The sequence below is a fragment of the Oncorhynchus gorbuscha genome, linkage group LG15 (assembly GCF_021184085.1).
Source record: "Oncorhynchus gorbuscha isolate QuinsamMale2020 ecotype Even-year linkage group LG15, OgorEven_v1.0, whole genome shotgun sequence".
Classification (NCBI taxonomy): Eukaryota; Metazoa; Chordata; class Actinopteri; order Salmoniformes; family Salmonidae; genus Oncorhynchus; species Oncorhynchus gorbuscha.
Window position 1 is genome coordinate 74,554,614 of NC_060187.1, and position 27,901 is coordinate 74,582,514.

At 45.7% G+C, this 27,901-nt stretch overlaps 1 protein-coding gene across 2 annotated transcripts in view; it reads left to right on the plus strand.

Moving 5' to 3' along the window:
• LOC123998003 (amyloid beta precursor like protein 1-like) overlaps nucleotides 1–27,901 on the plus strand; it is a 53,717-nt gene that overhangs the window by 807 nt on the left and 25,009 nt on the right. The window lies entirely within an intron of this gene.

Consider the following 27,901-nt stretch of genomic DNA (forward strand, 5'->3'; position numbering starts at 1 on the left):
TACTCTGGTCTAATTGGGGAAAAAATGAAGAATGCAACACAACATCTCATTTGTTAGTATCATATCAGTAGGCCATAGACTGGTATATGCTATTATAGGCCTGCAAGTCTATCGAAATAATACACAATCAAGTGCTGTTTGAACATCACAGAGCCATGAATGTAATGGTGGCCTTATACCATCAGTATAGAAGGTAGGGGGGCTGTAGAGGAGCCCCACTGGCTGCCTGCTTGCTTTGTCATGATGCCCATGCTAGGAATGCTGAATGAGAGTACGCAGTAGGCCTTTCCCGGCTGCCTACAGAGAGAGAGTAGCATCACACCTGCTATTTTAATGAAAATGTACAGTCTTTTCCAGGCTATGTCTTGAATCTGGGACTTGCATCGGATGCATAAGATTTATCTGCAGTGGAGGCCTGAGCTTGAACCTTTATTGTGCCACTGTGAATCCAGGGGAAAGAGAGAGAAATTCTGTATTGATTGTGAAATGTGGTGCTTTTCATTTTACACCCTTGTTTCTTTTTTTAATGAGTACAAATTATCTTTCTGTAAGCCTACACCTTAGCCTCCTGCTTTGAAATGGGGTCAACTTTGATCTAAGTTTGATCCGACTACATGTTGTATAGCAGGATGTAGAATGAACTAAGGCTGAGGCCTGAGCCACTACTAATCTCCATCTTGTCACTGCACTGAATGACGAAAAAAAATGCAAATGGCTGTTCTCAGGTCAGCTCAGCAGGCTCTCTCACCATGCTTCATGTGTTGTAGATAAGAGTCTCTGACAGACAGACTGTTCTGGGGCCAGATCAATGTAATGACCAGGCAGCCATCAGTCACTCTGCCCTCCCATCATACTGCTATCACTGACAGCATACTTTAAGGAGATCTACCACTGCATAGCTCTGCACTCTCCAGACTATGACTCTTCCATTTCCCCCATGGATCACTAGAATAGACCCAATTATTTTAGTTTCCCATCTCAAAATCATGACGTTTGAATTGTTAGTACCTTGCTGTGTTACTTGAATGGGGTCATTTATTTTTTATTCTACTGTTTTACCTTTTTATATAACGGCTCGTGTATCTCAAAGTGCTAACACTTAGACATAACATTTAACCTTGTCCACAGAGGATCAAATCACTCCCGAGGCTAATTGGGAAACCATAGCACATGTGCAGAATTTTCTCACATCTGGCTATTCTATATAGAACACCTGTGAAGGTCTAGACTCCAGAATGATATGTGCCATCATGGGCCCTTTCAGCCTGTGCCACCCACCACCGAGCTGTGCCAATGCGTCAGAGGTGACTTCCAGGGACCACTAGACCCAGACGCTGCCTTCACCCAGCCCCCAGAGGCCTTCAGCCCCACAGCTAATGAGGGAGGCCAGGCTCCCTGTGGGGGATCTGGAGTGGAGGGGAGGTATAAAATGGCAGAAGGGCGTGCTGGGTGGAAAGCAGGGGAGAGTGGGGCGTGAGCAGTGACTCATGGAGCCTCAGCTGGAGTTACAGTGCGGGTCAAGCTTACTTCCCACCTGGGAATAGAAGTGGGAATAGAAGTGTGAGTTGTTCCCTCGCTTTGTTACTGTTTCATTGTAAGGGCGTAGGTAGACTAGAGGAGAAGCTCTATGTTCCTCTGTAAGAACTAGCTCACATTAATAATCTCACTCTATCTACACATCGATCTTTCTATCTATTTATTGTAACTATTCATATACTGTCTACCAACTGTACATTATGCCCTTGGAAGGTATTAGAAATCCCAATCTCCAGTCAGTAGAAAGCATGTAATCATCATAGTAGGGTGTGTAAGGATTCATTCTGAAGATGTTAAGAGGATTAGCATGTGTATTTATTAACCATCGGCGCTGGTTGCTCACAGTGCGTTTTATTAGCCATAAACCTGTTCCTTTCATTGTGGAATTATTCCACTGCTGTAAGAGCATTACTGGGATTACTGCTGTATGCTGAGGAACCATGCTTAGGTTTACACAAGGAGACCTGCAGATATGTGAAGGTTTACAGTCCAGATTACACTTTGAAGAGGGCTGGCTTGTTGACTTAACAGCTGTGTTAAAGATGGTTCTTGAATTTTGCCACCATTTCCGTGGTAAACGTTGAAATTGGGCAATTTTGCGTAGCTGCGGCCTGATCTTTTCCACTTAATGCATTGCTGGTAGATGGCACTACTCTATTTTTTTATAGTCTAATAATGCCTTTGTAAATGAGATGGAGGCAAACTGTTGTCTGTATCATGTAATGGCTTTAGGGTGCAGTACAAATGGTGTTTGTTTACAGAGAACGAAATGTAAGAGAACGAAGGCATTAGAGTTTCAAAGCACAAGGGCAAAGTCAACATTTACCTATCTGAAACACAACCATTATGCAATGTGTACTTCTGCTCTCTGTCCTTGTTCTCCATTTTGATTGCTATTCCCATACTGTGTATGATGTTCTTACTGTGTATTGTGTTAAAAGCAGGGAACAGTGCATTGTAGAATACATTTTCTTACTGTTTACTTCACTTCAGTGTCCATGAAGCTGACACAGTAGCGTGACACTCCTAGCATGATACTTTGGTAGTTTATCTATACTGTCCTATGTGCCTTAACCTCAGCCACCTTGGATGCAATGACATGTACCACTTGCAGTGCTGAGATTGTTTTGTTGATTGGCAACTTGGCATAGGTCTTGCCTGATGACTCAAACTGAATTCTTCATTCGCTAAATACTTCAGTCTGAGACTGCAATCTCAATTTGTTTGTGGTGACATCAAAATGAGTGGTGTTGTACAAAACAAAGCCATCAGTGATTGGATCATCTCTAACCAATCAGAGTATCAAAGACAATGATGAATTTTCAAAATGTTGCTTTACCCACCTGTGTTTTGTCTCAGGCCCAACCCTGGATTGCTGTTGCTATGTATTGGCCATTGAGAGGCTTTGAAGTCACCTGTCTGCCATATTGGCACTCCCCAGTAGGAGCAGTCCTCCATAAGAATCAATGGAATTTTGCACGCCCAATTCTTCAGTTTTTGATTTGTTAAAAAAGTTTGAAATATCCAATAAATGTCGTTCCACTTCATGATTGTGTCCCACTTGTTGTTGATTCTTCACAAAAAAATAGTTTTATATCTTTATGTTTGAAGCCTGAAATGTGGTAAAAGGTCGCAAAGTTCAAGGGGGCCGAATACTTTCGCAAGGCACTGTGTGTGTGTGTGTATATATATATAATCCTTGGGCCCAACCCATCAGTTTCTGAGACCAATCAGACTGTCTAGAATGACCAATCAGACGTTCTAGAACATGTTTGCATTCTAGAAATTGTAGGGGAGGTACTCATTGCAGAGAAGAAACTAGTGGGCGTGGCGTAGCGTTTGGCTGGAGCAAGGAGTTTTGGTAGTCAGGCAAGCAGAGGTCACCTTCCCTACAATAACACAGCGTGTGTCATGACTGACAGAAAATAACTGCTATAAAAAGATTATGTTGATGATCTTAAACATTGACAGATTCTGTTTATAACAGCACTTCAGCCTCATGCTACTTCCACCTGCCTGAAAATGGAAAGATGGTAGTGATGATGAACGTTTCCTCAAAGACATGTTTTGTTTCAAGCTGAAGTGTCAGAGTCAAGTGATGTATTAATGATGAGGAATGAGCAGGTTTTGTTATCTGCCCGTGCATATATTTGAGTACAGTACAAGCCTCCCGAGTGGTCCAGTGGTCTAAGGCACTGAATCACAGTTGCTAGCTGTGCCACAGAGATCCTGATTTGAGTCCAGGCTCTGTCGTAGCCGTCCACGACCAGGAGACCCACAATTGTCCCAGCGGCGTCCGGGTTAGAGGAGGGTTTGGCCAGCAGGGATGATCTTGTCCCATCGCGCTCTCGCGACACAGTCACCAGGTGTACAGTGTTTCCTCCGACACATTGGTGTGGCTGGCTTCCGGGTTAAGTGGGCATTGTATCAAGAAGATGTGCGGCTTGATTTGGTCGTGTTTCGGTGGACGCGTGGCTCGCTGCCTTCGCCTCTCCCGATTTTCCATACGGGAGTTGCAGCGATGAGACAAGACTGTAACTACCAATTGGATATCACCAAATTGTGGAGAAAAAGGGGTAAAAGTAGAAAAAATAACAAAGGAGTACAGTAAACCGCAAGCTTTGGGGGAAATAAATGACTGCAGAGAAAGCCACTGGAACCCAGGGAGGCCGGAGAAGCTGCCGGCCATTGGTAGAGCCATGAAACGCAGCTTTCCGGGTCTCATATGCACTCCAATTTATGTGGGAGGAAGGGGGAGAATGATAGTGGGGTATGTTTCGAAGAGGAGGAAGAAGATTAAACTGATACAGGGAGTTGCTAAATTGATGCGCATGTTCCCCCCCCCCCCCCCCCCTCAGCATTTTCAGGCCTTGTGTTGGAACACAGACGCTCACCCCTCCACTCCCCCTGCCCGTGACTGCAGTGCTATGGATATGTAGAAACGGTTACAGGATACTAGCAGCTCTCTGTCTGTATTTCTTTCTCCTTTTAATTAATTTCCGAGCCAGGAGATAATCAGGTTTCCTTAATGGTTTCCCTTGTGCTTTGCTCTGTCGTGTGCCTGGGCCTGGGCCTGGGCCTGTGCCAGAGGACATGTACCATTTTATTGGATCCCATCTTTCTTCTCCTCTCTTTATTGTGCTCTTTCCAAGCGTTTTAAAGGGAAAAGCACATAACAAGGACCTGATCCAAAATCTTGCACAGTCATTGTGAAATTTAACCTGGGCACAATGAAAGGAAAGGTGTGAGATACAATAACTGCTGGAAATGTGCATCAGCAATCAAGCCATTACCAGTGGTGACAGCTAAATGAAAAGGTTACATGTGCCATTAAACAAGCGACCTGGGTTATTCGTGCCATGACAGACATTCAAGGAAGTGCATGCATGGTATCACGAAGTACAAATGGCCATCGGGAGACTCATGCAAATCCAACAGCTAGGGAGATTGGGAGGGTGCAGCACGAATGGGAACTAAGATTCCCTAAAACTGTGTGCATGTTTAGGAGTTAGGGGAACGTGTGGAGAGAGAGAGGGAGTGTGAGGCATACAGTACATCCATAGCTACTCTGATCACATCTGGATCCTGTGCCTGCCTGCATGTCAGAACTTCTGGCAGGCTGGAGATATCACTCCAACCCAAGGTCTCCCATCCTAAATGCTAGGCCTGGTAAGCCTAATTGGCAAAATTTCTGCTGTAAAATGTTGAAGCGAAAGAGAGCTGTGGGTCTGGCTGGTCCCTGCTGAAGCCAGCAGGAGGTTTCAGTAGAGCTGCCCGTGAGACATCTGCTGTGGAGTGATAACATTTGTCCTCCGTGTTGAGAGCGAGAGAGACCTCCGTTAGTCAGGGAGAGTGGGGGAGGCTAGAGAGAGTAGACAGAGAGGGAGAAGAGACAGTTTACTGAGAGAGAGTGGCGATATAGGCTTGGTGGGTAGGAGGGGAGTAGAAGGCACATAGTTGGTGCTAAAAGAAACTCTAAACCCACAGGCTCTCTGGCCCTGGTGTCTTGAAAGGCAGATATTAATCTCTGTCATGTACTGTATATGTATTCATAGGTGGCCCAGGGAAAGTGGAGGAAGGACACTGCCTGCTGGCCATAGCACTGAGCCTAGTCATTACCCATTCACACACATGTGCGCGCACACACACGCAGAGAGCCAGTGAAGAGGAGGGTGAGGAGGGGCTGGAATGCAACAGGACATTTCCATAATGGCACTGGGACGCATGGATACGTTTTTGGAGGCTGACCTGGCTGACGGAGTGGGGAGGTAGCTGGCCTGGCTGACAGGGAGGGGTGGGGAGGTAGCTGGCCTGGCTGACAGGGAGGGGTGGGGAGGTAGCTGGCCTGGCTGACAGGGAGGGGTGGGGAGGTAGCTGGCCTGGCTGACAGGGAGGGGTGGGGAGGTAGCTGGCCTGGCTGACAGGGAGGAGTGGGGAGGTAGCTGGCCTGGCTGACAGGGAGGGGTGGGGAGGTAGCTGGCCTGGCTGACAGGGAGGAGTGGGGAGGTAGCTGGCCTGGCTGACAGGGAGGGGTGGGGAGGTAGCTGGCCTGGCTGACAGGGAGGGGTGGGGAGGTAGCTGGCCTGGCTGACAGGGAGGGGTGGGGAGGTAGCTGGCCTGGCTGACAGGGAGGGGTGGGGAGGTAGCTGGCCTGGCTGACAGGGAGGGGGGTGGGGAGGTAGCTGGCCTGGCTGACAGGGAGGGGTGGGGAGGTAGCTGGCCTGGCTGACAGGGAGGGGTGGGGAGGTAGCTGGCCTGGCTGACAGGGAGGGGTGGGGAGGGTGGGGAGGTAGCTGGCCTGGCTGACAGGGAGGGGTGGGGAGGTAGCTGGCCTGGCTGACAGGGAGGGGTAGCTGGCCTGGCTGACAGGGAGGGGTGGGGAGGTAGCTGGCCTGGCTGACAGGGAGGGGTGGGGAGGTAGCTGGCCTGGCTGACAGGGAGGGGTGGGGAGGTAGCTGGCCTGGCTGACAGGGAGGGGTGGGGAGGTAGCTGGCCTGGCTGACAGGGAGGGGTGGGGAGGTAGCTGGCCTGGCTGACAGGGAGGGGTGGGGAGGTAGCTGGCCTGGCTGACAGGGAGTGGGGAGGAAGCTGGCCTGGCTGACAGGGAGTGGGGAGGAAGCTGGCCTGGCTGACAGGGAGTGGGGAGGTAGCTGGCCTGGCTGACAGGGAGTGGGGAGGTAGCTGGCCTGGCTGACAGGGAGGGGTGGGGAGGAAGCTGGCCTGGCTGACAGGGAGGGGTGGGGATGAAGCTGGCCTGGCTGACAGGGAGGGGTGGGGAGGAGGCTGGCCTGGCTGACAGGGAGGGGTGGGGAGGAGGCTGGCCTGGCTGACAGGGAGGGGTGGGGAGGAGGCTGGCCTGGCTGACAGGGAGGGGTGGGGAGGAAGCTGGCCTGGCTGACAGGGAGGGGTGGGGAGGAAGCTGGCCTGGCTGACAGGGAGTGGTGGGGAGGAGGATGGCCTGGCTGACAGGGAGTGGTGGGGAGGAGGATGGCCTGGCTGACAGGAAGTGGTGGGGAGGAGGATGGCCTGGCTGACAGGGTGTGGTGGGGAGGAGGATGGCCTGGCTGACAGGGAGTGGTGGGGAGGAGGATGGCCTGGCTGACAGGGTGTGGTGGGGAGGAGGATGGCCTGGCTGACAGGGTGTGGGGAGGATTTCAGAGGGTCTGGGTGAGGCTGATCAGCAGTGCATTAACATTCCACACACTGTTGGATAGGTGGAGTTGATTGGCATAGAGGGAGATGTCTGGATCAGTGTCAGTGCCCTGCTCTCTGCCATCTCTAGCAGCAGAGGGATGCAGCATGGCACAGTGGTAGCTAGGGCAAACCCAGCAGCTGGTGGCAGGGAGTGAGGTGGTGTGGTGTGAAGCGGGTGAGCTAGCTACTCATTTCCTCCTTCCTATGCTCACATGAATACTAAAGGGAACGTGGGTACACAATGCACCTCAATGACACGCACACCTCCACACATGCTGACAGACAAACAGCCCAGACACATGCAGGGTAATCCAACACACACACACTATCCAGGCACTCACACTCACTGCTTTAAAAAGATGTCACGCTGCGGCAGCTGCATCAATTATTGACGGTCTTGGAAAGGTTTGGGCTCTTGCTTGTTGGATTGAGCTCTAGAACTCTCACGCACTCACTCCTCCCCAGAACCCACCCCAGCCCCATTCCTCCCTCTGTCCTCCCCTCCCAGCCTCTGAGTGGATCCTGACCATACACCAGCTCTTCTCCAGGTTTTTTTCTACACATACAATATGTTTGCTCTTGAAATATTCATCCTCCACGCCCACTCTCCGTTCTCTCGCTCTACCTCGCTCTCTCACTCACTCTCTCTACCTCTCTCACCCACTCTCTCTCCTGTTCTCTCTTTGTCTCTACCTCTCTTTCCTCTATGTTCTCTCTCAACACACAGACACTCTGTCTCCATCTTCCGTGTCGTCCATCCTCACCCAACCTCATCAGATCTCACTGCTCCTCGTCTGTGTACATTTTTCATACCTCCAACGAGACAATATCCTCCACATACAGTATGTTCTCACAACAGAAATCTCTAATTGCCATAGCATGTATTTATACAACCTTGTCAAGATGTTCAGACGTTTTGGGGTAATGGCTAAGGTGACAGACGTAGGTACGATATGGAAGGGAACAGCTAATGAAAAGTCTCATGTATTTAATCTGTGACAATAGGACTCCGACAGACACTGAGACAGCTCCATTTTTCATTCATCCCCCAGCTCACCATGGTCGAGGCCAAGCTCTCAGCTGCACACACCAGCCAATATTCACGCTAGCTCCACTGACAAATTGGATATTTTTTGGTCTACTGTCTGCAAAAAAAATAAGTTCAGAAAGGACAAGAAGCTCAAATGGAGGTTTCCAGGCCTGGAGATATATGGTTCATTTTACAGATCGTCTGAATGATTCAACCATTCTTCTCCCCCATCTGACAGTCTATAGGGATTTGATGGCCTGAGGAAATGAGATAATACTAATGTTTAATCTACTGAGGGACTGGAGAGCAGACAGACCAGCAGACTGCACCCTGCAACACGTTATCTCACCAGAGCGGCACAGGTTGAAATAACACACACAGAGACAGACCAGCAGACTGCACCCTGCAACACGTTATCTCACCAGAGCGGCACAGGTTGAAATAACACACACAGAGACAGACCAGCAGACTGCACCCTGCAACACGTTATCTCACCAGAGCGGCACAGGTTGAAATAACACACACAGAGACAGACCAGCAGACTGCACCCTGCAACACGTTATCTCACCAGAGCGGCACAGGTTGAAATAACACACACAGAGACAGACCAGCAGACTGCACCCTGCAAAACGTTATCTCACCAGAGCGGCACAGGTTGAAATAACACACACAGAGACAGACCAGCAGACTGCACCCTGCAACACGTTATCTCACCAGAGCGGCACAGGTTGAAATAACACACACAGAAACAGACCAGCAGACTGCACCCTGCAACACGTTATCTCACCAGAGAGGCACAGGTTGAAATAACACACACAGAGACAGACCAGCAGACTGCACCCTGCAACACGTTATCTCACCAGAGCGGCACAGGTTGAAATAACACACACAGAGACAGACCAGCAGACTGCACCCTGCAACACGTTATCTCACCAGAGCGGCACAGGTTGAAATAACACACACAGAGACAGACCAGCAGACTGCACCCTGCAACACGTTATCTCACCAGAGCGGCACAGGTTGAAATAACACACACAGAGACAGACCAGCAGACTGCACCCTGCAACACGTTATCTCACCAGAGCGGCACAGGTTGAAATAACACACACAGAGACAGACCAGCAGACTGCACCCTGCAACACGTTATCTCACCAGAGCGGCACAGGTTGAAATAACACACACAGAGACAGACCAGCAGACTGCACCCTGCAACACGTTATCTCACCAGAGCGGCACAGGTTGAAATAACACACACAGAGACAGACCAGCAGACTGCACCCTGCAACACGTTATCCCACCAGAGCGGCACAGGTTGAAATAACACACACAGAGACAGACCAGCAGACTGCACCCTGCAATACATTATCTCACCAGAGCGGCACAGGTTGAAATAACACACACAGAGACAGACCAGCAGACTGCACCCTGCAATACATTATCTCACCAGAGCGGCACAGGCTGAAATAACACACACAGAGACAGACCAGCAGACTGCACCCTGAAACACATTATCTCACCAGAGCGGCACAGGTTGAAATAACACACACAGAGACAGACCAGCAGACTGCACCCTGCAACACGTTATCTCACCAGAGCGGCACAGGTTGAAATAACACACACAGAGACAGACCAGCAGACTGCACCCTGCAACACGTTATCTCACCAGAGTGGCACAGGTTGAAATAACACACACAGAGACAGACCAGCAGACTGCACCCTGCAACACATTATCTCACCAGAGAGGCACAGGTTGAAATAACACACACAGAGACAGACCAGCAGATTGCACCCTGCAATACATTATCTCACCAGAGCGGCACAGGTTGAAATAACACACACAGAGACAGACCAGCAGACTGCACCCTGCAACACATTATCTCACTAGAGCGGCACAGGCTGAAATAACACACACAGAGACAGGACATGCAGTTACACACACATACCGGGGCAGTACAAGACAGGACATGCAGTTACACACACATACCGGGGCAGTACAAGACAGGACATGCAGTTACATACACATACCGGGGCAGTACAAGACAGGACATGCAGTTACACACACATACCGGGGCAGTACAAGACAGGACATGCAGTTACACACACATACCGGGGCAGTACAGGACAGGACATGCAGTTACACACACATACCGGGGCAGTACAGGACAAGACATGCAGTTACACACACATACCGGGGCAGTACAGGACAGGACATGCAGTTACACACACATACCGGGGCAGTACAAGACAAGACATGCAGTTACACACACATACCGGGGCAGTACAAGACAGGACATGCAGTTACACACACATACCGGGGCAGTGCAAGACAGGACATGCAGTTACACACACATACCGGGGCAGTACAGGACAGGACATGTCATTTTGGCATGGTTTCATAACATTATTCCCGGCCTGTTATCCGCAGTGCCTATTTTTCCATCTTGCGTCACGACAAGATGCCAGCCCTCAAACCATTTCTTTAACTGTGATTTAAAGAGGGGGAATAGCAGGAAAGCAATAACACAATGCGGTGTTCATATTAAGAGGCCCTGTGCTGTGTCTGGAAGTGACAGGCTCCAGACAGTTGACAGATTGAGTGGTGAGATGGTGTCAAGCCTATCACAGTGATCGTTGTAGCCCTACAGCATGTAACATGGTGATATGTTGCCTTGTCTAAATTGCATAGCCTACTGTTAAAGGACTAGTGCATGTAGGGTTGTACGTAGCCTTATCTGAATTGTATAGTGTACTCAATTTTGTATGGTTGACCTTTATGTCAAAAATTGAAGTGACTCATATTATTGTGCTATTACCATGTGGTGAAGTGACTGATATTATTGTGCTATTACCATGTGGTGAAGTGACTGATATTATTGTGCTATTACCATGTGGTGAGGTGACTGATATTATTGTGCTATTATCATGTGGTGGAGTGACTGATATTATTGTGCTATTATCATGTGGTGAAGTGACTGATATTATTGTGCTATTATCATGTGGTGAAGTGACTGATATTATTGTGCTATTATCATGTGGTGAAGTGACTGATATTATTGTGCTATTATCATGTGGTGAAGTGACTGATATTATTGTGCTATTATCATGTGGTGAAGTGACTGATATTATTGTGCTATTACCATGTGGTGAAGTGACTGATATTATTGTGCTATTATCATGTGGTGAAGTGACTGATATTATTGTGCTATTATCATGTGGTGAAGTGACTGATATTATTGTGCTATTACCATGTGGTGAAGTGACTGATATTATTGTGCCATTACCATGTGGTGAAGTGACTGATATTATTGTGCTATTATCATGTGGTGAAGTGACTGATATTATTGTGCTATTACCATGTGGTGAGGTGACTGATATTATTGTGCTATTATCATGTGGTGAAGTGACTGATATTATTGTGCTATTACCATGTGGTGAAGTGACTGATATTATTGTGCTATTACCATGTGGTGAAGTGACTGATATTATTGTGCTATTACCATGTGGTGAAGTGACTGATATTATCATGTGGTGAGGTGACTGATATTATTGTGCTATTATCATGTGGTGAAGTGACTGATATTATCATGTGGTGAGGTGACTGATATTATTGTGCTATTACCATGTGGTGAAGTGACTGATATTATCATGTGGTGAGGTGACTGATATTATTGTGCTATTACCATGTGGTGAAGTGACTGATATTATTGTGCCATTACCATGTGATGAAGTGACTGATATTATCATGTGGTGAGGTGACTGATATTATTGTGCTATTACCATGTGGTGAAGTGACTGATATTATCATGTGGTGAGGTGACTGATATTATTGTGCTATTACCATGTGGTGAAGTGACTGATATTATCATGTGGTGAGGTGACTGATATTATTGTGCTATTACCATGTGGTGAAGTGACTGATATTATCATGTGGTGAGGTGACTGATATTATTGTGCTATTACCATGTGGTGAAGTGACTGATATTATTGTGCCATTACCATGTGATGAAGTGACTGATATTATCATGTGGTGAGGTGACTGATATTATTGTGCTATTACCATGTGGTGAAGTGACTGATATTATTGTGCCATTACCATGTGATGAAGTGACTGATATTATTGTGCTATTACCATGTGGTGAAGTGACTGATATTATCATGTGGTGAGGTGACTGATATTATTGTGCTATTACCATGTGGTGAAGTGACTGATATTATTGTGCCATTACCATGTGATGAAGTGACTGATATTATTGTGCTATTACCATGTGGTGAAGTGACTGATATTATTGTGCCATTACCATGTGGTGGTGAAGTGACTGATATTATTGTGCTATTACCATGTGGTGAGGTGACTGATATTATTGTGCCATTACCATGTGGTGGTGAAGTGACTGATATTATTGTGCTATTACCATGTGGTGAAGTGACTGATATTATCATGTGGTGAGGTGACTGATATTATTGTGCTATTACCATGTGGTGAAGTGACTGATATTATTGTGCCATTACCATGTGATGAAGTGACTGATATTATTGTGCTATTACCATGTGGTGAAGTGACTGATATTATTGTGCTATTACCATGTGGTGAAGTGACTGATATTATTGTGCCATTACCATGTGGTGAAGTGACTGATATTATTGTGCTATTACCATGTGGTGAAGTGACTGATATTATCATGTGGTGAGGTGACTGATATTATTGTGCTATTACCATGTGGTGAAGTGACTGATATTATTGTGCCATTACCATGTGGTGAAGTGACTGATATTATTGTGCCATTACCATGTGGTGAAGTGACTGATATTATTATGCTATTATCATGTGGTGGAGTGACTGATATTATTGTGCTATTATCATGTGGTGGAGTGACTGATATTATTGTGCTATTATCATGTGGTGGAGTGACTGATATTATTGTGCTATTACCATGTGGTGGAGTGACTGATATTATTGTGCTATTATCATGTGGTGGAGTGACTGATATTATTGTGCCTTTATCATGTGGTGGAGTGACTGATATTATTGTGCTATTATCATGTGGTGGAGTGACTGATATTATTGTGCTATTATCATGTGGTGGAGTGACTGATATTATTGTGCTATTACCATGTGGTGGAGTGACTGATATTATTGTGCTATTATCATGTGGTGGAGTGACTGATATTATTGTGCTATTATCATGTGGTGGAGTGACTGATATTATTGTGCTATTATCATGTGGTGGAGTGACTGATATTATTGTGCTTTTATCATGTGGTGGAGTGACTGATGTTATTGTGCTTTTATCATGTGGTGGAGTGACTGATGTTATTGTGCTATTATCATGTGGTGGAGTGACTGATGTTATTGTGCTATTATCATGTGGTGGAGTGACTGATGTTATTGTGCTATTATCATGTGGTGGAGTGACTGATGTTATTGTGCTATTATCATGTGGTGGAGTGACTGATGTTATTGTTCTATTATCATGTGGTGAAGTGTTACCTCCACTACAAGGCGAGTCACCTGCAGTCAGTTCAAACATGGTGATAGGGGTGGCAGTGTGGATTCCATGATAATGACTGTGTCAAGGAAATGTACAGGTGTTGAGTCATACAAGACGAGGTGTGTGTGTGTGTGTGTGTGTGTGTGTGGCATATCACAGCAGCTGTCAGTAGAACAGATTCAGACTTGAAGATCGAAGGCGAGGATGATTAAAAAATAAGGAAAGAGGCACAGCTTGTTCTGAAGCTAAATGCTTTGTCATTCCACAGTGCCCTGAGGCAGGGGGAACAGAAGGGATGTTGACACAAGATAAGGGATTGGGTAATCTAATGGTTCATCAGGAGTGGCTCTGACCAGTGGCTCGCGTCTGGGAAGAGCAGGGTGATTAGACTGGGGAAGAAGAAATATCTGATTTGATTTGAGGCTCAGCAAATCAGACTGTTATGAGTTTGTTTGTTTATCAGTAGTGTTGGTGAAACATGAGCTCTAAACAGATCTATCCTCCACTCTGTTAGTGTCCTCTACTACTCATTAGTCTGGACCTGAGGCCTGAATCATTGATGTGATTCCTATTAACATGACTCTTACGCATACAGAACTCTGATAGGCTGTTTGGATGGGAGATTTCTGTTCAGAGATTGGTGATACATTTTAGTTAGTCAATTGCATTTAATTATTTCAATTATTTTGATTATGTGCCAATTGTTTCTAGGAATTTGTAAAGGAGGCACTCTTAAGATGGAGGTTTCAGAGAGGAGGCAGACAAGTTGTAGCAGTGCAATGTCCAGGGGGAGGACTTTTATTTAATGTGCAGGAGAGTGGGTGGCAAACTCTACACTGTGTATATGTATACAACAAAAATGACGATGACTAAGACTGGTACCATAAACTGGGGAAAACAAAGTAAATAAAATAATACATTAAACTCAAATAACGCAGGCCTCAATCATGTCTGAACCAGCAGTATACCAGCCTTACCCATGTCTGCCAGTTACATAAATGATGAGGCTTAAATAGTACCTGGGTTATCCTCCGACCTGGAACATACCAATATTGACCAATCAAATATCACTGCCGTGAAATAAAGACAGGAAATGACCAAAAGGCATGTGCAGGCATTTCCATGGACATTTTATAAATGCACACTCTCCAATAACAGGTTAGCAAGAAACATAAAGCATACCATCGCCCGGGGTAAGCAGTCATAATATCATGCACGGACTGACACCAGCTCCGTGACAGAATTCTTGAAAACATTTTTCCGATGTTGTCTTTCCCAACAAATGCATACTTCCACGTTGACGGGCAAATGAATGGATGTGTAAACTAAACAACAACCTGCTGGCAATGCGAAACATGCCGAACCTACCATTCCTCCAGCCAGCAGTGACCTACTGAGCCCATATCACTAAGCAAACATGGAGACACAATTATCAGACCCAGTGAGAGCAAGCAAAGGAGAGGGACCAAGTAGCGTGTTTTGAAATTCTGCAGGGAGCCAGTTGCTACAGTAACAGGGAATGTAGCCAGCTCCGATGGGAGGTGTTTCCACGGCAACGGGTCTCAATGGCCAAGTGATCTTGCTGAGAGGGAGAAAGAGAAGGAGTGAGAGGGGGGGGGGGTGTAAAATGTATGCGTAAGTGTGTGATGTGAGCAAGCGAGTGAGAGGGTATGTTAAATGAGATTGAGAGGAGGAGAGGAAGCTGATGAAAAACGTGTGAGTGTGTCATTGAGGTGTGCCGTGATGCGTGTTTCATTAATTAGTCCATTTAGCTGAGCCTCCGCTCCTCATGGAAATTTCTTACCCTCCCTTCACAGAGAGAGAGGGTTCAAATAAAGAGATGGAAGGGGTGAGAGGGATTGTGTGAGAGCTGGGATACCCTGGGGTCTCATTTATAAACTGTGTGTACGTACAAAATATACCCCACAATGTACGTGCTCTCGTTTTCACACAAAAGTTTGAGAATGTGCTCATCTCCCCGCAATATTTAGACCAGGTCTCTCCAACCCTGTTCCTGGAGAGCTACCGTCCTGTAGGTTTTCAGTCCAACCCTAATCTACCACACCCGATTCTAATAATTAGCTGGTTGATAAACTGAATCGGGGTAGTTAAAACTGGGTTTGGAGTGAACCTACAGGAGAGTAGCTCTCCAGGAACAGGGTTGGAGGGCCCATCTTTAGACCATGTGTATGCACATCCGCTAGTTGAAATGTTGTACTGAAAGCTGACAAATATGTATTTTGTGCTAATGGGGGATATGATGAAAAGCTTATTATTTAAAAAATAAAAACAGGAAAACATATGAACAAGAATGCAACAATTTTCCGTTAGTGAGAAGTGTTTTATTGTGTTTTATTTTTAGAATCTGAAATAATTACATATAGGAATCTTATAATTATAATCTTTTTCCTATTTTTTATTTTTATAGCAATTGCAGAACATACTGTAATCCTCACCTTTTCTATCTGTGATGGGTTAATATTCCTGAAGGAGCCATACAAGAAATGACCACGCACATCTCATTAAATTGGACCTAGTAGCCTAGTAAATAGATAGGCTCTATGTATTTAAACTTTTGCAATATCGTAGGCAGCACTGTTTATATTACCAGTATACAGTTGAATTTAACAGCTGATGATCTTTAATGTTGGGGTAGACCTACGTATCAAGTTCCATGTTTTTATTGTCACGTGCGCAAGTACAGTGAAATACCTTTCTTGCTTGCTCGTTCCCAACAATGCAGTAATGAATATCAGTAGTACAATTTTTTTTTTAAAGTTAAGTAGAACAAAATGCATGAGAAATAGAACTGTAAGTACTGTAATTAATTTTTTTGAGTAGCCTACCCTACAATGTTTCAGAATTCACGGGCATATTTAGGTTGGGGGAAGGGTTGATTATATACACTACCGGTCAAATGTTTTAGAACACCTGCTCATTCAAGGGTTTTTCTTTATTTTTACTATTTTCTACATTGTAGAAAATTGAAATAACATCTTACGGAATCATGTAGTAAGTGTTAAACAAATCAAATATATTTTAGATTTGTCACTGGTGTAGAGAGGAGTAGGCAGGAGGCAGTTACAGGTTTAGAACTACTGAGTTTAATTAAGCACTATAGATCAAAGACAGACGGAACCCAAATGCTGCTGTGCTCAAAATATATCTTCAGAAACAAAAGGCACAGGGTGAACCCAAAGTGCAAAATATAAAGTACTCAGGAAATAGTAGGAGAGATTTCTCTCAGGAAAACAATTAACATTTGCAACGACCGACAAAGACAAATGGCAGAGGGAGTATATATACAGTGACAGAGTGGGGATTGGAACGAACCGTGTGTGTGTGTGTGTGTGTGTGTGTGTGTGTGTGTGTGTGTGTGTGTGTGTGTGTGTGTGTGTGTGTGTGTGTGTGTGTGTGTGTGTGTGTGTGTGTGTGTGTGTGTGTGTGTGTGTGTGTGACAAGACAAGACCAGGGTTGATGAGGGAAGGGCGTTTGCCAGTAGTAGGATCGGCAGCAGCTAGAATGCCAGCAACGCCGAACGCCTGAGCTGGACAGGAGGGGGAGACAAAAAATGAAGGCTGGTGTGACGATCTTCAAAGTAGCCACCATTTGCCTTGATGACAGCTTTGCACACTCTTGGCATTCTCTCAACCAGCTTCATCTGGAATGCTTTTCCAACAGTCTTGAAGGAGTTCCCACATATGCTGAGCACTTGTTGGCTGCTTTTCCTTTACACTGTGGTCCAACTCATCCCACACCATCTCAATTGTGTTGTGGTTGGGGGATTGTGGAGGCCAGGTCATCTCATGCAGCAATCCATCACTATCCTTGCCCAAACAGCTCTTAAACAGCCTGAATGTGTGTTTTGGGTCATTGTTCTGTTGAAAAAGAAATGATAGTCCCACTAAGCACAAACCAGATGGGATGGCGTATCAGAAACTGACACCATCCTTTTCCAGATACAGCATAAATTCTGCCAACACCATAAATAGACCAGTAGCTTATGTAAAATCGTTGACAGTAAGGTAGGCTACAGTATTGCTGTGCAATAGGAGCGCGGTATCGTTGCATATTTAATCTCAGCGTCTCTACCAAGGCAGGGTAAAGAAACCCAATAATCTATTGATAAACTAAATATTGAACAACAATTTGTCTTTTCTATGCCGTGGCCTAATGGCAATAGTTCCAAATTATACAGCAAATAAAGGGTGTTATTGTCACCATGAAAGGTGAATGGAGGCGCTTTCCAGGTGTTTTAATGCTCGTTTAAGTGCACACAGTTTTACGAACGGTCTGATTTCTAACAGGAAACATGCGTATGTATGGCATGCAGCCCCAGCTGCTCTGCCTCCTGTCCATTAAAAGCACATTAGCAGCTCCTTTACTATCATGAACAATGTGCCAAACATGCTGGGGTGGCGGGGACAGGAGAGACATTGGGAGAGGGGGACAATGAATGTATTGTGTGAGAGTTCAAATGATACAATGCATGGACCGGGACAATAGGTCAAACCTGTGAGGTGTGTGTGGGCTTCTCAGCGTGTAATTCCCATGGGCTTCACTGTGTGTGTATTGGCCTTGTGTGTGTCTGAGAGTGTGTGAATGTGCGTGTGTGTCTCTTTGTGGAGTGATCTCAGCTTTGTATCTTGTTGTCAGCCACAATGGTCAAATAATCTCTCATTTTAACCGCCCCCCCCCCCAACACACACACACACACACAAATACTGTCTGTAATATCTAATTTCAAAGTCTTATTTCAATCGCAGGCATCTACCATACAGGCACCCTGGAGAACTGTGGGGGCACACATTTTTGTGAGGGAGAGGGGGGAGATAAAGACGGGGGGAGGGAGAGAGAACAGGGGAGAAGTGAAGGAGAGCGGGATAAGTCCCACAGGTAAAAATGTGTAGTTGTAGTCTTCAGCTGAATCTCATATGGGATCAAATCATTTGGGTGCATGCACTGCTCATGTTACTACGCTTTCTCCCCCCTCTCTCTTTCTCCCCCTCTCTCACCCTCCCTCTCTGAGACACTCCTCCAATCTTAACTACCTGTGGTGTTGGAGTCAGTCTGTGTGTTTGTGGCAGGGCTGAGAGATCAAGCGGAGGAATATTCCAAAGCCACCGCCATCTATTAAATATGCACACGTACCACAGGCCCACGGGACCCCCCGCGCCAAGTAGCCCTGCTGAGGAAAACCTCCTGCATACAGAGTAAGATGTAGAGAACTACTCAGAAAGCCATTTCCTGAGAAGGTATGCGGGTAGTGGAGTAGTGAAGGGGAGAAAATGACACACATCCATTTTAAGAGAGACAGAGCAGAACGGAAGACATCTCCTGGGAGAGGAGGGAAAGACTTCAATAGAGATGTCAGTATAGATGGAGAGATGAGGGGACCAAGGCCTAGAGCAGGAAAGGAAAGCTGATAGATCAGAGATGCTGCCTGACAGGATACACACATGAATGAGTGCATCAAATGTTTATCTGGATGTTCTAAATCTATTATGACATTGTTTTAATACCTCTTCAAACCTGACCCCTGTACAGTAGTCTATAATGGCTCTGCCACTCATGCACCTTTTTATTTTAAAGAAAGACCTAAAGAAAAGCTTAGTTTCGACCCCCCCCCCCCAAAAAAAATCAAATCAAATCTCGTGCATAATCCCTAATCTCCAATAACCTGGGATGAAAAGTGGCTACTTCCAAAGGGGATTAATAATTTCACACAGGTAACATACCCAGTTCTAAGCACCGACTGTCTGTTCACACAGGTAACATACCCAGTTCTAAGCACCGACTGTCTGTTCACACAGGTAACATACCCAGTTCTAAGCACCGACTGTCTGTTCACACAGGTAACATACCCAGTTCTAAGCACCGACTGTCTGTTCACACAGGTAACATACCCAGTTCTAAGCACCGACTGTCTGTTCACACAGGTAACATACCCAGTTCTAAGCACCGACTGTCTGTTCACACAGGTAACATACCCAGTTCTAAGCACCGACTGTCTGTTCACACAGGTAACATACCCAGTTCTAAGCACCGACTGTCTGTTCACACAGGTAACATACCCAGTTCTAAGCACCGACTGTCTGTTCACACAGGTAACATACCCAGTTCTAAGCACCGACTGTCTGTTCACACAGGTAACATACCCAGTTCTAAGCACCGACTGTCAGCCAGTTAAAACGTAGGGCGGCTGATTCACCACGCTCAAATCGAGGAGGAAAGGAGATGCAGCTGCTGTCCTGTCTTGTACTGGCTGTCCTGACTGCTGTCCTTTCCAGCTAGAGGCCTGGTTCTCCTGTTTAGCTGAAGCCCACACTGTATTGGTTCACTATGTGACTATCTATGGATTTATATTTTTGATGTTTCATTTGAATAGGGACAGAACATTAGATTAGTATTAGGCCTAGGCATTATTCATCCCTGTCGGGATGTTATTTTGTCATCTTGGCCATGGCATAAAACACACATGCAATAAAATAACAGACAAGACACTGGGCACACACTGGTTAATCCACAATGTCTCCACGTTGTTTCAATGAAATGAAGTTGAACCAACATGGAATAGACTTTGAGTTGACGTCTCTGGACAGCTGGAAGCATCTTACCTGGTATCATATAACAATGGTTTAATAATTGAATCTAGCAATTTAAACCATTGACATATTGAGTAAACATATAATCTCTGTTGCACACCAGTTTTTTAGATTAGCTTTTACAAAGGATAATATTGTCTTTTGAGGCATGTTGGGGCTGCTTTCCATACTGCCCGTCTTTATCTGAGGCAATCAGCCAGGTGCTGAGTGAAGTCTCCAGTGCTCAATCTCTGATTGGGTGGTAGATGAGTTGACAGTTGGGTGTTGCAGTCATAGAGATCTGTAGTGGAGCTCCAACTAGAGCTAAGCCTTTGATTCCTTAAACCCCTGAGGGTTCAGATGTCAGATCTTAATTTGACCAGTATTATTATATATAGTATGTTATACAATTCTCAGCAACAAAAGAGTTAAGCTCCTACATCTGTAATACTTTAGCTGGGAGGCCTTCGTCACATCTGGAAGAGTTACACAACACTTGGCATTAAATTACCAGTGTGATGTTCACTGTCATGGACGACCAGTATGTTACATGGAAATTGCATTTCATGGTTTGAGTTGGTGGACCAGGTTATCTAATGTGAATTTCAGTGGATATGATGTTGAGCTTCTGATGGGTATTGACTGACTGCTGGACTTGCATGTTAGGAAGTCTCCTTTTGAAGCACAGGAACATTTTATAGCCTACTAATGCAAAGTTCGACAAGTTCAGTTTTCAAAGTCCAAGGTCCTCCGTACTGTCAGTGGAGACGTTGGCACAGGAGGACATTCTGGGCAGACCTCCTTATGTTTGAAGGTCAGAACACTTACTGTACACATGTAGGTTCCCACTTCTAGGGTGACGAAGGTGCATGACTCAGAGAGAACGCATCTGTCAAGACGTGGGCGTCAGAGAGGGGGAGAGAGAAAGGAGGTGGGGTGGCCTCTCTTCAACCAATCACTACATTCTCTAAAGAGAAATCCACACTACAATAGAATCGTCAATATAACAAGTCTGGGAATGAGTGCCTCTCAATAAGAATCATTCCAGAGCAGATGAATCGTTTTAGTGTCAGTGGGAGTTATTGTGTTGATTGAATTGTAAGGGTTTCATTGACTGTTAGGAGGACTCTTGCTGTGTCTTCAGTCTCTGTTCTATTGTTTAGTAAATGGAGAGAAAGTATTAGGTAAACAAATAGATAACAACAAAAGTGGTGCACTAGTGCTTGTTAAGTCCATATTTCAAATGACTAAAGCCTTGCCTCTAATGGAAGAAAACAGCTAGATAAAACCCTTAGTGTATGAATGAATAAACAAACCACTGAAAAGGATTGAAGAAACAGAATGTGGACAGAAGATGGATACATTGAGTGGAATGATTAAAATGTGCTCCTACACTATAGCATTGATACAAATACTGTGTGTGTGTGTGTGTTTGAGTCACGGCTGTGAACCCATCTGTGTGAATGTGGGAGTTTTGTGGAGGAGATGCCTACTAGTCTGTTGGGTGATATGCTCCTGGACCTGGCCTGGTCTGTGGGAGACAGGACTCTGTCAGCCAACCACAGCCGCATGACTTCAGGAGAAGTTTGGGACCTTTGCAGAGGAGAGATGCCTCTTCTGTAAGTCATGACTTACCGTGCTGCCTATTCTCCAAGCCACAGCTTGATAGGTCAGGATGAAAAGCAGGCGCTCAGAGAATGGAGCTGTAAGATAGTAAGGTTTTTTTCTATTAAGTATCTATGATTTTGTATATGTAGAGACCAGTGCAAATATGACTCTGAAAAATTATACACACTGTAGGTTTACTTCTAAGAGGTATAGCCACCATAAAAATAGAATCCCCAAAATATGATGATCACCGTCAAGAACTGGTTTATATACCTGCTGACCACTCTCTCCATCTCTGGACTCTCTGATGTTTGTGTCAGTTGATAGCTTATTTTAACTCACATCTGAAATTAAATTAAATGTTGCTCTGTGGCCTTTGGCTGATTTCTGGCCGGTGCTGTGGCCCTACGTAACCTGTGGGTTTCCGGGGTGATTATAGACCATCTGCTCCCAGTGGGCCCAGCTGGATGGGGCACCGCTGTAATCTGGTTGGATGAAGTCCGGGTCGCTGGGAGACAATGATGTCACAGCATAACATAAATAAGACCCTCCACCAGGATCATCTAAAGCCATGTTTTATTTGATTTGAGTGTGTAAGGTGTCCACTAATTTCTGGGTTGAAGGAAAGACAGCAATCCTCCATTACAGGGAGAGACTAGATGTCGAGTCAGATTTGTTTTGTTTTATATGCACTACCAGTCAATAGTGTGGACACACCTACTCATTCAAGGGTTTTTCTGTATTTGTACTATTTTCTACATTGTAGATTAATAGTGAAGACATCAAAACTATGAAATAACACATATGGAATAATGTAGTAACCAATTTCTTTTTTAACAAATCAAAATATATTTTATATTTGAGATTCTTCAAATAGCCACCCTTTGCCTTGATAGCTTTGCTCTTGGCATTCTCTCAACCAGCTTCACCTGGAATGCTTTTCCAACAGTCTTGAAGGAGTTCCCACATACAGTGGGGCAAAAAAGTATTTCGTCAGCCACCAATTGCAAGTTCTCCCACTTAAAAAGATGAGAGGCCTGTAATTTTCATCATAGGTACACTTCAACTATGACAGACAAAATGAGAAGGAAAAAAATCCAGAAAATCACATTGTAGGATTTTTTATAAATTTATTTGCAAATTATGGTGGAAAATAAGTATTTGGTCAATAACAAAAGTTTATCTCAATACTTTGTTATAAATACCCTTTGTTGGCAATGACAGAGGTAAAATGTTTTCTGTAAGTCTTCACAAGGTTTTCACACACTGTTGCTGGTATTTTGGCCCATTCCTCCATGCAGATCTCCTCTAGAGCAGTGATGTTTTGGGGCTGTTGCTGGGCAACACGGACTTTCAACTCCCTCCCAAAGATTTTCTATGTGGTTGAGATCTGGAGACTGGCTAGGCCACTCCAGGACCTTGAAATGCTTCTTACGAAGCCACTCCTTTGTTGCCTGGGCGGTGTGTTTGAGATCATTGTCATGCTGAAAGATCCAGCCATGTTTCATCTTCAATGCCCTTGCTGATGGAAGGAGGTTTTCACTCAAAATCTCATGATACATGGCCCCATTCATTCTTTCCTTTACACGGATCAGTCGTCCTGGTCCCTTTGCAGAAAAACATCCCGAAAGCATGATGTTTCCACCCCCATGCTTTACAGTAGGTATGGTGTTCTTTGGATGCAACTCAGCATTCTTTGACCTCCAAACACGACGAGTTGAGTTTTTACCAAAAAGTTATATTTTGGTTTCATCTGACCATATGACATTCTCCCAATCTTCTTCTGGATCATCCAAATGCTCTCTAGCAAACTTCAGACGGGCCTGGACATGTACTGGCTTAAGCAGGGGGACACGTCTGGCACTGCAGGGTTTGAGTCCCTGGCGGCGTAGTGTGTTACTGATGGTAGGCTTTATTACTTTGGTCCCAGCTCTCTGCAGGTCATTCACTAGGTCCCCCCGTGTGGTTCTGGGATTTTTGCTCACCGTTCTTGTGATCATTTTGACCCCACGGGGTGAGATCTTGCGTGGAGCCCCAGATCGAGGGAGATTATCAGTGGTCTTGTATGTTTTCCATTTCCTAATAATTGCTCCCACAGTTTATTTTTTCAAACCAAGCTGCTTACCTATTGCAGATTCAGTCTTCCCTGCCTGGTGCAGGTCTACAATTTTGGCCATAGTGGAATTTGGAGTGTGAGGTTCTGGACAGGTGTCTTTTATACTGGTAACAAGTTCAAACGGGTGCCATTAATACAGGTAACGAGTGGAGGACAGAGGAGCCTCTTAAAGAAGAAGTTACAGATCTGTGAGAGCCAGAAATCTTGCTTGTTTGTAGGTGACCAAATACTTATTTTCCACCATAATTTGCAAATAAATTCATTAAAAATCCTATGTGATTTTCTGGATTTTTTCCCCTCATTTTGTCTGTCATAGTTGAAGTGTACCTATGATAAATTACAGGCCTCTCATCTTTTTAAGTGGGAGAACTTGCACAATTGGTGGCTGACTAAATACTTTTTTGCCCCACTGTATGCTAAGCACTTGTTGGCTGCTTTTCCTTCACTCTGCGGTCCGACTCATCCCAAACAATCTCAATTGGTTGAGGTCGGGGGATTGTCGAGGCCAGGTCATCTGATGCAGCAATCCATCACTCTCCTTGCACAAACAGCCCTTAAATAGCCTGAAGGTGTGTTGGGTCATTGTCCTGTTGAAAAACAAATGATAGTCGCACTAAGCCCAAACCAGTTGGGATGGCGTATCGCTGCAGAATGAGGCGTGGTCCTTGGGCTCAGGTTCTCCGGAGAGGAAAGAAAGATGGCCGAATTAGATGGAGCATACTTAAGATCACACAGTACTATAGTTCGACCCGTTCCGAAATAGACCTTAGGCTTTCCCAACCGGACCTGATATGCATACATTTATTTATTATATAGAGACCAGTTCCGAATGGACTTGTGGACAACTAGAACAATTCTGTATAGACCTGGTCAGATCCAGACTTAATCTGAATGAGGGAAGCAGCAGAAAATAATAATTTTTTAAAAGCTATTTTATTAACCGGAGCTGATAAAGCGTGAGAGGGAGAGAGAGATGCCGCTCTAGCAGGCGGGGGAGGGGCTGTAATGGGAGTGAGTGACACGAGGGAGTGACGGCTACCAACCAAGCCGACTCGCGCTATAGTAGACTTAAAGTTGCCATAGCTGTGTTATTTATCATCAATATGATTACGTAGTATCTGTCTTGAATGTGGCCTGTGGCCTCTTAACCATATCCCTGGCATGATGTCTACTTTTGTCCACTATTGTGCATGTCAAATTGGATCTCTTTTGTGCATGTCAAATTGGATCTCTTTTGTGCATGTCAAATTGGATCTCTTTTGTGCATGTCAAATTGGATCTCTTTTGTGCATGTCAAATTGGATCTCTTTTGTGCATGTCAAATTGGATCTCTTTTGTGCATGTCAAATTGGATCTCTTTTGTGCATGTCAAATTGGCCATTCAGCAAAGGTAGCGTACATTGGGGGTTAAGAACAGCACTAAGCTGATGTGTTAGGTACCTAACACAAACTGGAAACCACAACAATTTAGCAGTGGGGTTTTAATTAGTATGGAGCGATGATGGGGGTTGATGTTGATGGCATGCTATTCCCTATATAGTCAAATGTATTTTATATTTATTTATTTGATAAATATAGTGCATTATTTGTGATCAGGGCCCCCATTTGTGGCACAAACCTTAACTGTCTCCATGCTCCACCAGACCAGACTCAGACCAGACCCTGGAAAAGCCAATAAAATTTTAAACACTGTGATTACTATGATGAATACTCCCAAATCTATTTCACCATTTAGTCTGAGCCCAGCAATAGGGATGGAACAACAGAAGGTGTGGTGTAGGAGCGAAGGGAGTGTGGGTTGGGACGGTGTGGAGGAGGAGGAGGAGGAGGAGGAGGAGGAGGAGGAGGAGGAGGAGGAGGAGGAGGAGGAGGAGGAGGAGGAGGAGGAGGAGGAGGAGGAGGAGGAGGAGGAGGAGGAGGAGGAGGAGGAGGAGGAGGAGGAGGAGGAGGAGGAGGAGGAGGAGGAGGAGGAGGAGGAGGAGGAGGAGGAGGAGGAGGAGGAGGAGGAAATATCTGTGCTGCAGAGAACCACAGGCACAGCAAGGCTTCAGGCTGTGTTTGTAAGTGTATGTGCTTATATGCCTCGCCCTTGCGGTGTCACCCGGCCAGCCAGCCCTGGATGTAAATTAGCAGGTGAAATAACTCGGACCCCTCAGAGGTCCCATTTCTCCGGTTCACCCCCCGACCCCCCCCCCCCCCGAACATCCATCAACATCATTACACCAGTGTGAACATAGACTTAACATGGTCCTCTCAACACACAGCCCTTAGCTACAGATCTAAGATCAGCTGACCCTCCCCAAGTCCTAACCTTATCCACTAGAGGGAAGAAAACCAAACTGATCTTAGATCAGTGTCATTGGGCTAGGATTGATTTACAAACGCACACACAGGAAGTGATGAGCCAGATGAGTCGGTGTCAGACGTGCAGCTCAGCTAACATTTATGGCAGGGCCATCTGATGGATTAAAGGGATTGACAGACGATGGAGTGGCTCCTCCCCCTCCGCTGCCTGGCCTTGCCATGTAGGGCTTGAAGAGATTGCATCATATCAGAGGATGAAGTCATCCTGCAACAAAAGGCAGACAGGCAGGGGGGAACAGGTGCTGCATATTTAATTAGACAAGGGGGTGGGCCGTGGCGATGCCAGAGGAATATGTAAATTTGATGGAGGCCCTGGCCTGGCACGAGCTAAACCCAGCTGACACAGAGATATTTATGGGCAAGATTATGGTTTTCGTTTAGTCTCTTTATTTTTCCCCAGTACTCAGTCACACACATGCATCTGCATTGCAGCTTAATTACCTCCTATCAGGGGTATATCTGAGAAATGAGGATGGCGGTCTCTCTTTTTCTTCATGCTATGCTAGGATATTCCCAGACCGCTGTGCTTCCCTCTGCCCTTTGCTTTTTGTGTCAGAGCACTCAATACCTCCTTGTGATGTTTTCTTCCTTGGAGAATAGGGAACATGGGGACGAGGGAGTACTATTCATGAAAGGAGTAGAGTCCATCCATCCCCAGTTAGTGGATAATGGAGAAAAAGAGGGAAATATCAGGGGAGAATGAGGAGCAAGAGAGAGGAAGGAACCAGGAAAAGACAAAAAGGCAATCGATGTCTCTGGGCTTGTGTCAACAGGCAATTATTAATGATGAGGTGGGCTCTGGCTCTTTGCCTCTGTGCAGTGGTAGAGTCAGGGAGCTCTCCTCTCCTGTCCACTGTGTTTAGCTCCCTCAGCACTAAGGTGTGATTTGTGGGAGCGAGAGAGGGGGGGAGGGAGGGAGGGAGAGAGAGGGAGGGCCTTGAAGGAGGTTGAAGGAGGTGGAGGGAGAGGGATGGGGGATGGGGCACCACACACCCCTCTCAAACACACACACACCTCAGCTCACACTGTACTGTACATCTCTGGGAGACATCCAGGCCTTTACTGTCCAATTAAGGTTTGCCCAGGGGGGAAAGTACAGAACAGAGCAGACTCAGCCTCTCTCTCTCCAGCCTCTCTCTCTCTCCAGTCTCAGCCTCTCTTTCTCTCCAGACTCAGTCTCAGCCTCCCTCTCTCCAGACTCAGCCTCCCTCTCTCCAGACTCAGCCTCCCTCTCTCCAGACTCAGCCTCCCTCTCTCCAGACTCAGCCTCCCTCTCTCCAGACTCAGCCTCTCTCTCTCCAGACTCAGCCTTAGCCTCTCTCTCTCCAGACTCCGCCTTAGCCTCTCTCTCTCCAGCCTCAGCCTCAGCCTCTCTCTCTCCAGCCTCAGCCTCTCTCTCTCCAGACTCAGCCTCAGCCTCTCTCTCTCTCTCCAGACTCAGCCTCAGCCTCTCTCTCTCTCTCTCCAGCCTCAGCCTCTC